This window comes from Camelus bactrianus, chromosome 12 (assembly GCF_048773025.1).
Source record: "Camelus bactrianus isolate YW-2024 breed Bactrian camel chromosome 12, ASM4877302v1, whole genome shotgun sequence".
Taxonomy (NCBI): Eukaryota; Metazoa; Chordata; class Mammalia; order Artiodactyla; family Camelidae; genus Camelus; species Camelus bactrianus.
Window position 1 is genome coordinate 51,308,526 of NC_133550.1, and position 15,496 is coordinate 51,324,021.

Sequence of the window (15,496 nt, forward strand, 5' to 3'; positions counted from 1 at the left end):
ATAGTAAGCATCTTTTTTTAACATTTGTGATGTGTGAGTATGTGCCGGCACACACATTTAATATTTCATGGGAAATTGAGACTAAACTGCTCCAGAGTCTGAAAATAAAATTATTGTCTGTGGGATAATAATCAGTCTCTGTCTCTCCCTGTCTCTCTCTCTCCCTCCCTCCTTATGTCCACTGCTACATAGTCACGTCAAAACTGTTACCTCATAGCTGCTGCTTCTGTAAAGAAGCAACATCATTCTATTTCCAGTATCTGAACAGGTCTTGTTTATTTCACATAAAACAGAATTATAAAAACTTTAACTCCAGTGTTATCTGACCAAAAATAATTGCTGTATTTCAAAGAGTTGCTTATGTAACCCAGATGTCCTAGATTTCCCTAGGTTTCAAGGGTCATCTTTTCCTTTAAGGCCCAAATCAGAATAGTCCAAATCCTGACCCTGCTTATCCATAGGAGTCTGGTGTTTTTACTGGGTTTCCTTCTTCACATATTTCTGGGAACCTTCACAGATGACCTAGGTTACAGAAATAATAGTGTACAACCCTGCTTACCAAGGTATGGTCCACTTCCATGATAACATCATTCCTTTGTATCTGCAGAGTCTTTTACAAAGCACAGGCTCATTCATCGTCTTGTTTATCCTCATATTATGTTGCACACAATGCCACTTGGATGCTAATGACAGACAGTTTTAATGGTGGCTTGGCTCCACGTTTTAGGATTCCCAATCCTGTGCTCAGCCACATCCCACGTTGTCTCAAGTCTCGCGAGGTTGTTACAGTTAAATGAGCTAATGCATGTGAGAAAACAAAAGGATAAAGTGTGTTCCAAACAGATTGTTGTTGTGCTCAACACAGTTAAAGGTGTTCTGGGCCAGGCTCTCCCTTCTGTTCCATTCTTTGGATAATGACCAGATTCTCCCTCTGCTTGTCGCATGGACTACACTGCCAAGCATACAAAGACGCTTTGTTCTGAAAATTCCTTTGCTGATAGTTTAAGGCATTATATCATGATGGCGTTTGAAGTTTCTCAGCTCAAGGGAGAACTCAGGCAATTTGACAATCCTGGCTGTGGTACATATTTCTGCAGACAGCCCAGCCCCTTTGGCCAAGCTCTCAGCATCTCCGGGGAGAGCAGGCCTGCCATTGGTAAACTCAGCAAAACAACAAGGCCACTGATTGATTTAGGAAGTGACAAATGTGTCAGGATTCTCCTCTGAGAAGCTGTGGAAATCTTGCTTGTCCAAACATCCTTGGCAACTGCTACAAAGTCCTTCCAACTGTGGCTAAGTTGTAGTCTGGCTAACTAATTCAAAAGGAACTCATGCGTGGCCCAATTTGGTGCCAGTCTTGCATAGAAACACCCAGTAATATGCCATGGAAGTAAGCAGCATTTGCTTTAGTCTCACAAAAGGCAGGAGTGGAATTCTTCCTTGCATCACATCAGGTGTATGGACTGAATCACCTCAAGTGGAAGGGGGTGACCCTACAGGGCACATGAGCAGCCCCTAAATGGCTTGGGTCAGGAAATGATATCGAAGGAAGAATTAATCTCTAATAAACACGCACTCCATCCTTCGGTGTATTCACTTTATGCCAGTTTCTTCTTTAATGATCCTCCTCCTTCCAATGCAATTTACCTGTAGTTCTTCAACAACCTCACACAAACCACCCTTCTGATTCGGACTCATGATTTTGGTCTCACTTCCTGCCACTCATTACCAATGACCTAAATGATGAAAGCTCTCTTCTGAATATGTTTCTTCAGGAAAAATATTTTACTACAGTTTTTGGCTCCATTCCATTTTACTTATACAAGGTAAAAAAAATTATGAAACAACCCATTATTTACATGCACTTCCCTTCTTTATAAATATATATAAAGTATTTAAATGAGTAATATATATATTCAAGAACTCTTGGTCAATAAAGGGGAGAACTATTAAAATTAAATTTAAATTAAGGAAAGGACAGAAAAAGCTGAGCACAAAAATATTATCCATCAGTGAAAATACACAGTTCATAAATCATAGCTAAAATGCATACACTGATGTTCATAAGGTGGAATTCTACAACTGTGCTTTTCACAATAGTTGCATATACTTTTTAAGACAGTATTTCACTTGATCATCCCTTAGTCTTACCAGCTGTGAAGGAGAGAGGAATGTATTTTTTAATCTATTTCTAAGAAGGAATAAATATTTTAAAAGAGAGACTGTTAGAGATTCTACTCCCTATAGCATATCAAAGTCCAGAGTTTTGTTTTTAAAACTATAACCGGTTTGTGACCTTTAAGCATATGTCTCTCACCTTTTACTAGATATCTGAATATAATCACCTTGAAAACCACTATCATCATCAATACCCATTGATTTTGTCTTTATCCTATGTGAAAGAAAAATCAATGGTGCTCGAAAAACTAAAATGTCCCCAAACCCAGGTAATTGAAAGACACAGGGCTACACTCTCATGAATCTGTTTGAGAGGAAAAAAATCAATCATTAAGAATAAGGTAAAACATAAAAACAAGATTATCTGGCTCAGAAGTTAATCAGTGATTGCTAGCTGCGGTTTATACTTGTTTGGTTTGGTTAGCCCCGAATCACTTGAATGTCTTTTGGGTAAATGGGGAATTTCCCACACTGGGAGTTTTATTCTTCTCAAGTCTATCCCAGGGCTCACTGTGTCTGCCTTCCTCACCGCTAGGACATTGGGAGGTGACTTAGATTGCCAATTAGACACACCTGTGGGAGGCAGCCAGCTGAAACAAGAGGACTCTTCATGAGACAAGCAGAAACAACAAGAAGTGGGCAGGTGCCGAGTCCATCTTTCAGTGACTAACGTGGTGAAGGAGCAAGACCTTTTGAGAGGAGCAGCAGTGGAAGTCTCTGGTCTGGCCATTGTTAGCAACAGTGGTACAAACAATGCTGACTCAGAACTACGCTGTCTGTGCAGGTTGGGGACGACAGAGATTTCTGCAACACTTCACGCGGCAGAGCTGGGGAGTTTTCCTGGCTAGTCTTCAGCTCTCTGGAAGACACTCTGGACTCACTAACAAACTTTAATAAATTTCTACCACCTGAGAACTTTGAATGATACACTAAGCAACCATTTTCTCATTGTATGTAAACACAGTGTTCTAGCTCTGTTCTCATTTTTCTGACTTGACAGTCCATCGTTCAGTATAACCTTAACGTCACCATCTGTGGGTCAAATGTAACCCACCCCCTTTCACAATATTTGAGGGCCCTCTGAGCTGCTCTTTTCTTTTTCAAATGATTTCTCACCTTTCAGCAAAGTATATACTTTAGTATGTTTAATACTTTTGCTTGTCTAACCACATCCTTCTCTGAAATGCATGAGCTCCATGGGGCCAGACACTGTAGTTTGTTTGGGACACTGATGTATCCCCAAAGGGTCAGGCTCATGGTTGGGGCTCAATTAATATTTCTGAGTGAATGAATGAACAGAATATATTAATTTGTCTTTATGCTTCTAGAGGATCTAAGGACAGATAGGTCCTGACGGCATTTTAAACAGACGCATGCTGGCGTGGTTTCCTCATTTCGCTTTCCAGAGTCCTTGGCCTTTTGGTGAGCCCAAGAACTTAGATCAAGCAAATCTTAAATGTAGATGAAAGAGATTCCCCTCTCTTCTACTAATTAGCCTTCATCAGAGGAAAATCCGTATCATTAGCTTGCTTTTCCTCTACTAAAATACTTTGCTATTATTATACAGATGCTCTCCTGAACGCCCTTATGCCTAATTACCAATGGTCTATATAAAAATGTCACAATATCATTAAAATAGCATTATCATGTAAGGATTTCAAATCAACACATTATTCAGCAAGTGGACTATTATCTCAAAGCTAGTGGCAGGAAAAACTTGGAAGTGAGTTGCCATCAAAACAACTAGGAAGTATTTACTCAGTAAAACTGATTGAAAGTGGAAAGCTATGAAATATTTTAAAGTTATGTTCAGAAATAAAGTAACTGCATTTCGAGGAAGTTTACGAATTTATCCTCTCTCACATGAAATAATGTTCTTTCAGCACGATTCACAATTGGATCAAGTTCCTTTTCTCTTCCTATACAGAATGGAAAGCACTTTTCAAGGAGCTGGAGAAGATATCTAAAGTGCTCTGCCAAGCGCAGAATACTGACAATTAATGCAATTTATTTTAGTAAAGACTTCATAAGGTTGAGGGAAAAAAAGAGAGAAAAAAGGAAAGAATATAAATATGCTTATGGAATATTATCATGGGTCAGAAATCATGCTGGGTACTTTATATGTGTTCCTTTTCATTACCCTCATCATATTATAAGAGAAAGGCATCATCATTATTACTGCTGATTGAGAAAACTGAGTCCTTGAGAATTGTCTAAGTCCACGCAGCTAGTAAAGGGGACACTTATAAAAACTCTGACTTTCAAGCTGTTATTGTTTGAACTGCACTGCACTGACAAGCTAATGATAAGGCTAATGAAAAATTGCCATTAGGGCCTTTCTTTCCTCTGAGTAACAATGGGAGAAAGAATCTTTTACACAGGCTTGAAAATTCCCAAAGGACTTGGAGAAAACTACTGGCGTGTTTTAGACATGTCAGCTGTCACGGCATAAGAGAATTGTGGTAAGACAGGAATGCTGATTATTTGAATCCCAAGAGAATAAAACGGACCAAAAGTTCAAATTTACTTTAAAAACGTGTTTTTGGCTCTGGCCATCTAATTGTATTTTTGGATTGGATTCTTTTATAAACAGAAACTCAGATAACAAGACAAAGAAGTCAAGTGAAAGAATGAGAGAAACTATGTAACTTTGTTTACTTCATAAGCAGCAGAAACTAGCTCCAAAAATTTCATTTCTTGGTAAACAACTCTCTTTTTGTTTTTATGAAGTACTGCTTATAAACAAAATCTTCATTTGAATAGCAAGTTCTTCATGAAATTTCCTAAGTAAGTCAAACTAATTTTCTCCCCAGAGAGACTTCCTGTCCCAGCTTGACCTAAGCCTGATAATATATACTCCTTTGGTCCCAAAGAGACTAATCAAACTGCATCAGTCTGCGACACTCAAAATTTGACTTTCATGAGAAAAATTTATAAATTTGTGTTTACAGATGTAACTAACATTATGGTTCATTTCCACTGAAACTTTTAAGAAGCTGTTATTGAAGATGATATTTTAAAAATATTCTTGTATCAGGACAATTTCCATAAAACCTATATATTCCAAAAAAATCATCAGAGGAGAAATAAATATAGTCCATTACACAAATCTATGCATTTTAAGAATTTGTGCATCAGTTCAATACACTTTTGTCTAAAAATCAAACAAAAAGTTACTCAGTTGTCTTCAAGTGTGGCTGTTTTGTTTTTTGTTTTTTTGGTAATTGACTGAATGAGAAATCAAAATGTGTCACCTACATTTCAAAACAAAAAGCATGACTCAGAATTGAATTTTTTACCAAAGCCTATCAAACTCCCTCTAAGCTAATTTTTGACTAATCACACAAAAAATAGAAAGTATTAATTATCTCACAAATTACCAATACATTTTCTCTGTCATTAAAAATCAGCCATAAATCAGATAAACAAGTATTTGGGGTTTTTTTTTAATGGGAAAAAAGAAATAAGATGAAACTCATACAACACAAGATAGCCCTTTTTCTGAAGGTTAATTTTATAATGTTTCCTAAAATCTTAAGTCCTAACCATCTCAGTGAATTATAAATTCTTTTGCCAGCAGCCACTTCATTCTAGTGAAACTCATTTTTATACATAATAAATAGGGTGAGTTTCAAAAATCTATTTGAATAAATTATTGGAATATTTGGGAGCTCTTCACATTTGAATATATTAGTATCACTGGAAGCACAGAATGGCTCTACTTCAGCTGGGATGCTCCCATACTCTACGTCAAGTTCAAGTTCCATACTGTGGTTTTTAAAAAACACTCTAACTCCTTGACATGCCATGTGTTCTGTGAAACAGCAGTAACCCCATTACCAAAGAACTTGTTAGAAATGCAGACTCTTGGGCCCATCCCCAAACTACTAAACCCAAATCTACAGTCTAACAAAACGCCCAGGTTATCCATATACACATTAAAAACAAAGAGTGTCAATGACTTTGTAACCAGCCTTGAATGTTTTGGTTATCCAAACCAGACCCAGTGGGGAAGTGTGTGGCATCAGATGGTGATGGCAATGTGGGGATTTGAAATTTGCGAAACAGAGTTTCTAGACTCTTATTATTCACTCTTTCTTAAGCCTACAATTACTCATTTGGTGTAGCATTGCACTGTGTGACAGTCTGATCTTCATTCTGGGACTGGATAGACCTTGACTGCTGCATTTTATACACCAGAGCTGAGAGATTGAAAACATGGTAGACAATGTGGCAAAATGGAAAGGCATTCTATTTAGAGTCAGTCAGAAAGGATTTTAAATTCTGAATTGGCATTTTTAATAAGCTCTATGACAGTGGAGATTTTTTAGTTTTGGTTTCCTTGTTAGAAAAGTAGAAAGAAGCTAACAGCCTCAGCTCCTAAAGGCCAGCCTCCAGTTCTTGGCGTATGGTCCCCTCCAGCTCAGCAAAGGAAACTCTCCCTCACGTCCAATTCCTCTCGCACTATGAATATCCCCGCCTTCCTCCCCTTCCACCAGAGAAACCTCTCTGCTTTTAAGGAGCTCATGGGATTAGGTTAGGCCCACTGGATAATTTCTCTATTTTCAAGTCATCCAAGCTACATACCTTAATAACAGGAGTAAAATACATCAAATTCACAGATCCAAGGATTATGTAGGGTACACACCAGAGAGATGAAAAACTTCAGGACATCTTAGAATCCTGCCTACCATACCAGATGCAAATATAAAACTTTATACAAAATGTATCAGATTTTAGATGTAAAATCTAAAATTATAAACCTCCTGAAGAAAACAGGGATAAAAATCTTCCTAATATGAGGATAGGTAAAGATTTATAAGGCAGGACATCCTGAAACACTAATCAACTTTATATTTTAAAAGTAAAAAATTAACCTTTAATACAATTTCAAATTCTGCTTTTTGAGAGACATGCTTAGAAAGATGAAAAAGCAAGCTACAGATTGAAAAATTATGTTCAAAATATACACCTGACAAATGCCTTGTAGTCAGGCTATGTAGAGAACTCATGACTCAATAACAGAAGAACGTCAAATTAAACTCACATAAAACATACAAATGTACAAGAAGCCCATGAAAAGATGCTCAGAATAATGATCTATAGCAACAATTTCATGATGATCCTACCACGTACACACACAAAAACATCTAAAATTTAAATCACTGACAGTACAGAGTGTTGTCAGGGATGTGGAACAACTGGAACTCTCCTGCATCCACAAAATTCAGTTTCCTGTGGTTCTAAGACGAAGTTTTCATCAACTAGCTACTGATGCAGGTCGCTCTCATTTTTGAAAGGCTACCCACACTTCATGGCACATTCTGCCTCCATCTTTAAAGCCAGCAATGGCAAGGCAAACCCTCTCATGTTTCAAATCTCTAAATTTTCTTTCTGCAATCCTTTTCTTTTAAGGGCTCCCATGCTTCAGTTTAGCCCAACAAGAATAATTCCCCTTTCCCACATAATATAATTGTAGGAGTGACATCTCATCACATACACAAGTTCCACCCATACTCAAATGGAAGGTGAGGGTCACTGTGAGCCACTCTTAGAATTCTGAATTTCAGCAAAGGTTTTTTTTGTTTTTGTTTTTTGTTTTTAAGTCAGAGGAACTTTTCTAACTGTCCCTCAAGTGTATACCGTGGACCGTTTTACTTGTGCTTACCCTGCCCACAAGGATGTGTAGGCAAGCACTGAACAGTAGGTGGCGTACGGTAGAATGGAGAAGATTTTCTAATTCAGGAGAAGACAGGAAGGCTAACTTCACTGCCAGGACTTGGGCCACATCCTTCCACTGATTCTGTGACCCCAATATCTCTTCTCCCACACTTTATGCAGACCTGCTAGTATCACGACAATTTTTTCCTCGTTCCTCCTCCACTTCTATTTTTGATACTTCCAGATCCTTCTAGGTAAGAATACCTGTTCTGTTTCTTTCATGTTCAGGCTAAATCATCTGTGGTTTCTCTAATGGTTTCTAGAATTCTTATACTTTCATTCTTTGAAAAGCCTCATTGGGAAGAAAACAGTCCTTATACTAAAAGCTGTAAAAACCAAAGTCACGTTGCAGATTTATCACCTCCTTCCCTGTTCTCTTGACTCTGTATTTTGTGGAATTCACTCCTTAATGTGTTCTAAATCAGTATATTTTTCCTACATATCTGAAGATGCTGTCTCTGTTGGTAAAAACGTCATGCTTCAGATGCATGAATCCTATATTCCTGATCGGTCTGAACACAGTTCAGAAAAATAAAAATATCAGATTTCTTCAGGACATCAGAGATTTATTAATATGCCCTTACTGACAGATTCTGGAGCATTCAGACAAAGAGATTCACATTAAAATATATGATGATATCTTTTATAAATTATATATTATATAAATGTGTTTAATAGCTGTGAAATTGAATCTCTATGTATATGTTTCCTGGGTTCTAGTAGTTTCTTTAAAGTTCACATTTATAAAAGATGAGTATAAATCATACTGTTTTGTTCAAAGTATTAAAACTGTTCAAATATCCTCTGTAGACTTATTGCTTGTTATACATGCTAGTGTTCACGACAAAATGTTTGAGAAAGCAGCGGGGGGGGGGCAGAGACTTGAAGGACGGAAGAGAGTCAGGCATGTTTGTGATTATTTTTCGTAAGTGTCTGTGAAGTCCGTTATAAAATGGACACAATAATATTTAACAATATAAGGCAAATAACAATCAACTTCAACAATCATCTTTTGAATCTGATGAGTTCTTCCATTCCTAGAAGTTCTCTAAGATGTACTTTACCAATAAAGCCCCCTTCTCCTTGTGAACCCACTGTAATCCCCAGGAAATTCACTTTTCACACAAGTATGAAATGGATTAATTGGATTAAATCAAGAGGAATCATGAGATTTTAAAATGGAAACTTAGAAACACACTCCATACTGCCCATAATGCAGTGTTTACTCTAATTCACCTTGTAGAAGAGACTTGTTCTCATCCTATTCCATAATGTTTCTTTCTCTAAATCCTGATTTGCATACTCTGATTATTCTAAATATCTTAATTTCCCCTAGCAAATTTGCCCCTTCATTTTATTTCTTAGAATTCTCACTTCTTTATTTATGAAATCTCTGACCTACACGGTCAACAGTGGTTTGGAGCAGGAAATGTCACAGATCCCTGGAAAACGAGCAGATACCTCTACTTCTTTTCCAGCAAACCTTTGCCCTGTGTTGTACAGTTTATAGGATGCATTCTTCTACTTTGTTTATTTGTGTCTTTTCTGCCTATTTGCAAGACTGGTATCAAATGACTTTCTTCACTTGTGGCAATATTTTATTTTGCACAACAACTTTGGGGGTTTGGTATCACTATATCTATTACAGAGATGAAGAAATTTATAATTAGGTAATTAGAAAAGAAACAGTACTCAGCTGCTCTGTGGTTGAGTCAGGATTTGAACTCATGAATATGTTGTTCCAAAATCCACCCACTTAATGGGCATTTAATAAATATTTAAGTGACTGTACAAATGAATGAATGCCATTTCCACTCTAGAACACTGGGGAAAGCAAGAGAATTATGAAAATGTATGAGTGATGAGTTGAAAGAGGATAATGAATTAAAGAGAAATTCCACACTTGAATGAGACTGTGAATGACGAAAAACAAAAGAAAAAAATGGGGGGGGGGGGGGGAGTCAGGTGCTTCTGAATTTACTTTCTAGTTTCAATACTGTGCCACCACACTGATCTCTTTTTCATAAGCTCCAGACCTTTTCACTGACTTCACTCTAGAGCTACAGGCTGATAAGGCTGTCATTTCTTTCAAATTTATTAGTAATATATGATAAGATAGTTGTGATACTATAATTATTTAACATTTGTATTTATAGATGCTAAAAGTTAAACTGCCAATGTATCAGTTTTAAAAACATATTCAATCATCTGACAGTAACTCTCCCTTGAATTACAAATACTCTCAGGAAGCACATTATTGATCTGTCTTTGTAACCACCAATAATAAATATCTAGGCTTTGTATCTGCTGAGAGCTTCTGAAGGCTGCCACTGCGAGGTAGACCTATTATAGAAAATGTCACCAGGAACATTTTTATATACGCACTAATGTTTAGCATTTCTCAATTAATTTAATGAGCCCAATTTACCACCCTTCATCCCTCATTAAAGGACATATGGTATATCCCATCTTAAGAAATTATAAGGGGCATCAAATTCTTTCATTCCATAAGAGTTTGTAATATGGAAAGTATAAAGTAATTGCAAAATTAGCTTTAAAAACACATGATACTAATTGAGCAATCTGTGTATTTCTAAGTGGTTCAAATATATGTTAGCTAGCTGCTACATTTTAGATAGTAGACTATGTACCTTGAGCACAAAAATAAACAACAAATTCTATCCTGTACCTGTAATAGAAGGAAACAGGCATGTCACAATGATAATGAAGATATAATCAACAGATCATTCTTACTTCACTTATATTTAATACATAATGAAGCTTAATATAGAATTATATAAAATATAATAGTATAAATAAATAAAATATATAGTAAATGTTTTGTGTCAAGCACTATGATAATCATCTTATTAAGTTCTCTAATTTAATCCTGACAATTCTGAAAGTTAGGAAATACTGTACCCACATCACCAATAATGGAATTGAGACATCTTTCAGTTTCTTACTGAAATTGAGTAGGACAATGTGGGGTTAAGTGCCTGGCCTCTGTAGTAAGAGTGCCTTGGTTCAAATAGCTACTTCATCACCAGTTTATGCCTTAGGTTCGATATCTGCAAAGCAGGGAAGACAAAAGGATATGACCCTTGTAGGGTTAAGTACGGAGAATAAGAAACCATCACCTGTAAACTTCAAGCAGGGCCTCGCATATAGTAAGGGCTTAACAAATGCTAGCAGATATTATTTCTCTAATGAAAGCACTGGCAGTGATTGGGGTAGGTGGATGAAGCATGAATGATGATTACCGCGAAGAACAAAAGAGCTGTGAAAAGCTTAGCTTTTTCCTTTTCCTTAATATACTATCGGGTAGTTAGGAGGGCCTAATACATAGAGACAGCTGATGAGGGAAGCATTTATTATACAGGAAACTCACTGATGAGGGTACTGTGTTAAAAGTTCAGCATGTAATTAGACTGTGATTTTCTGTTCATACCTTCCTCTCTCCAGAAAATCAGGCAGAATTAGCAACAAGAATACAGAGAGAAGAGAGTCACAAAGAGAAGAGGACCAATTCTTTTTTCCTAATTTTTGTTTTTCTACCAGACCCTGGCTTTCACATTTTATTATCAGGAAAACTGCCTGTAGATTATTTTCTCTGTTAACTACAAACAGAAGTCATGAGCTCCACAATTCCTGACTTATTTTATGGCTTCTTATGAACAAATAAAGACTCTAATCAGTTGTGAATTTTTTCTTCCATTAAGACAACTGACAAGTGACTGTTTCATGGGCCATTAATTAAATGATAAAACAGAAGCACACACCTCACTGAATTATTTCAGATTAATGAAATTTTGATCGTATTGACCCTAAGGCAGTAGTATGTTGTTCAAGCAAAGAGTTGTACAGAGGAATGAAAAAACGTTTGGAGCCAGACAGACCTGCGTTCTAATCCAGTCTCTGACATTTACTTTCTGAGTGATCTTGGGCAAACTGATTGACCTGATTTTTTTTTAATATTCTTATCTGTATTATGGAGATAATTCTTCCCTACTACAGTTGATTAGAAGATAAAATGTATGTGTGCATTTAAGGCAACCACATTAGTGAATATCAAGTAGTTTGTGCTTAACACATGTTAGTTTCCTTCCACCACCTTCCAATAATTAGGTGGGATCTACTTTTGCTCTATTATTCAAAACCATTTTTAGGACATAAGAGCAAGGGGGAAATTACAGTATCTTAGGAAAAATAAAAGAAACACTGCAAAAGTAATCAATTGATGTTCTTATATTCAGTCAAGCTTCATTGACTACCATGTATGTGTATGTATAAATGTGTGTGTGTGTGTGTGTGTGTGTGTGTGTGTGTGTGTGTGTGGATTGAAACAGAGAGACAAAGAGATAGGAGAGGAAGATGAGAAGGAGCAGGAGAAAGAGAAGTTGTTTCCATGTGTTGTAAATGATCAAAAACAAAAATGAACTCAAACTTTAGAATGGTATCAAAGCACAGACATCATGAAATATACCAATCTATCATTAACATAACTTTTAAAGGAATATAAAGTCATCTTATATTTGACCCTGTGCCTTACTGCAACAGGGATGTATAAATAATCCAGGTATCCACCATGCCTGGACTCTGCCTGGTTTTTCATGCCTTTCCATAATCCTGGCTTTATTTCATAGTTCTACAAATCTGCTAGATTTTTCCAGGACTTTATTTCTTCAAATATTTCATCCCCCTGTCCTGAAATGCCTTCTGATCCATCCTCTATGTTTACCAAAATCCAATTTGCTTGAGAAATCCAGCTCATTGTGTCTATAAAGCCCTGTTGGATTACTTCCAACACCCACTTCTCAACACCGACCCATGATAAATTTTTCACTAATATCGGACAAATGAGAAAAACATCTTTCATGATGACCCACGAATAGAAAGGCCTGAACAGTACTCTTTGTTATATCTGAATATCCAAAGTACGTTTACATATCAGGTTTGGAGGGACAAATTTAATTGCAACTATGTTTGCTGTCCCCATAAATCACTAAAATACCCTAAAAATTCCATGATTGAGCACCTAAACTACCCTTCCCAGATAGTTTGTACCACTTAATAATAGAGCAAAAATAATTTACTGGAACATGGATCCTGATTTTGGTTTTGTAACATATGGTCATTCATTTCTATCACATAATACAGCACTTAAAATCATACAGAACTCACACAATTTGCATAGACTGTCTTACATGTTTGCCAATTTCTTCAGAATCTTTTGTATTGTTTCCCTGACACTGAAATGGTATTGTTTACAATTCATACCTAGACGTCACCTGGTGGAGAACAGACACTCAGTAGTTGCTTGTTGATGAGCTGGGATGATCGTTCATCTACCTGAACAAAAAAAATGACATTTCCTTTAGAGGACAGCTCCAAAAGGACAATGATTTGATGAACAGAGAGTCAATAACATGAACCATTCCAAAATACCCAGGTAAACAGAATAGAAAAAGATGAAACATCTACTCCTGATACAAATATCTCCTGAAGATTTATGAATTATTGATCATATCTACAAATGTTGAAAACAGTGCTTAATGGTGTAGACTCACGAGAACGTTCTCTGCCCTGCACAAAAAAGTGACCACTTCAGCTTCTCCAAGCCCCACACCACATTGATAATATAGTATGCTGGTGGCAAAAAATGCTTCTCCTGCTTTCACAGCTACATCAGAAATCTTTCTTTCCCATTTTGAAATAGCAAAAACATAGCCTAGAAAACTGCTATAGAGGTAAAACAGCAAGACCTCTGTTTATGAGGAAAAGACCAAGTGTGTAATCCTCTTGCCTCGCCTGGCCAAACACGTTTATGTGTTGAAAAGGGAGGAATCCTCTCTTTCTTCATACATAAAATGTAAACCTTTGTACACGTGCCTTATTTAATTTCCGCTTGGGCTAGAGATGCCTTTACACAAACATTTGACCATTTTCTCACTACTGCCTCCCATTGTTTATGTATTTTTTTAAAAGCTGAACCAGTTTGTGCATAGTGTTAAGTTACAATGTAATGTTTATTTTCATATAATTATATAAAGTTGCTTATAATTTCCTCTACATCAATAGTACATTTATCTCACAGACATAGAAAATAAACTTACAGCATAGGGGGAAGGAGGAGAAAGGGATAAATTGGGAGTTCAAGATTTGCAGATACTACTACATATAAAATAGATAACAGTTTTTATTGTATAGCACAGGAAACTACATTTACTATCTTGTGGTAACCTATAATAAAAAAGGATGTAAAAAGGAAAATATGTATATGTATGACTAAAACATTATGCTATACATCAGAAATTGATATAACATTGTAAACAAACCATATTTCAATAAAAAAGTACATTTATCTTGATAATAATTCTCCAAATTTCAAAGAAATCCTTGTCTTGATCCCAAAAGGGATATATTGGTTTGACCCAAAACTAGGATGTGAAAGAAAGATACTTCTGTGGCAAACATTTTAGGAAAGCAACTTGGAAAGTTTCATATCAGGGATGATTCTGTAATGACTTTTTCCCTTTAAAATCAATAGAAGTGCTTGTCATTTACATACATTAAGAAAGCGATTACTTGAATACAGGAAAGATGAAATCTTGTTTATTAAGTTCATGTTTCATATAAATATTAAAATTTATGTTGTTCCCTTGTGGAGTTTAATAAGAGCTTTATGATTAATACAACAAGGATAGAAGTTAAGTTGTAAACAGTATTAATCAACTTAATTGAGCCAACTTGTTATGAAAATTTTAATGACCTCTTTCTTTCCTGTAGGAGAAAGAAAAAACTTTGTGAAGAAAAACAAGCTGTTCCATGTCTTGTCTGAAGTACAGCTGACCCTTGAACAACATGAGGATTAAGGATGCCAACCCCTATGTAGTCAAAAATCTGCCTATAACTTTAAATTAGGCCCTCAGTTCTGCACCCACAGATTCAACCAACCACAGATCATGTAGTCCTGCAGTACAGTACTTACTGAAAAAAAAAAAATGCATATAAGTAGACCTGCACAATTCAAGTCCATGTTGTTCATAGGCCAACTGTATACAGAAGATTCATATGAAATAGTTATCCCCAGCAGATCCAAGTGAAGCATATAGCTTTTAAACTGGGAAGCAAATCTTGGAATACATGGTCCATGGAGTTTAATGTTTATATTTCACCCTAAGTTTGACGGATTTATTTTCTAAATGATGATACCAGTGGATTGAAAAGAAAGATTCTCCTCTGAAATTAAGAAACCATGAATAGTCAGATTGTTCCAAATTAAACCAGGCGGCAATTAGTGATGAAACATAAGGTTTTGCCTCAACTAGAGACAAGTGATAAGGAAACAAAGGCAGTGAGCTTCAAGGCTGTGCCAAGGCTTACAGGAAGATAAGCTGCTTCAGGAAGCAAAAGAAGGAAACCTCTAAATTCTCTTCTCAAAAAATTTTAAGAATAAATGGAAAATATAATAAATAAGTTCAACTGTCTCAAAACATAAATCAACATTTATTTACTTAATGTCTACAATCTGCACACAACATTTATTTACTTAATATCTACAATCTGCACATACTATCTAAAGCAAATCAAAACA

The 15,496-nt window shown here is 36.2% G+C and overlaps 1 protein-coding gene across 1 annotated transcript in view; it reads right to left on the reverse strand.

Moving 5' to 3' along the window:
• Window positions 1–15,496, reverse strand: part of SYT1 (synaptotagmin 1) — a 900,038-nt gene that overhangs the window by 739,236 nt on the left and 145,306 nt on the right. Inside the window, exon 2 of the mRNA XM_074375356.1 lies at window positions 13,180–13,251. The gene's annotated coding sequence lies outside the window, so the exon portion shown is untranslated. The remainder of the gene's footprint in view (window positions 1–13,179; window positions 13,252–15,496) is intronic.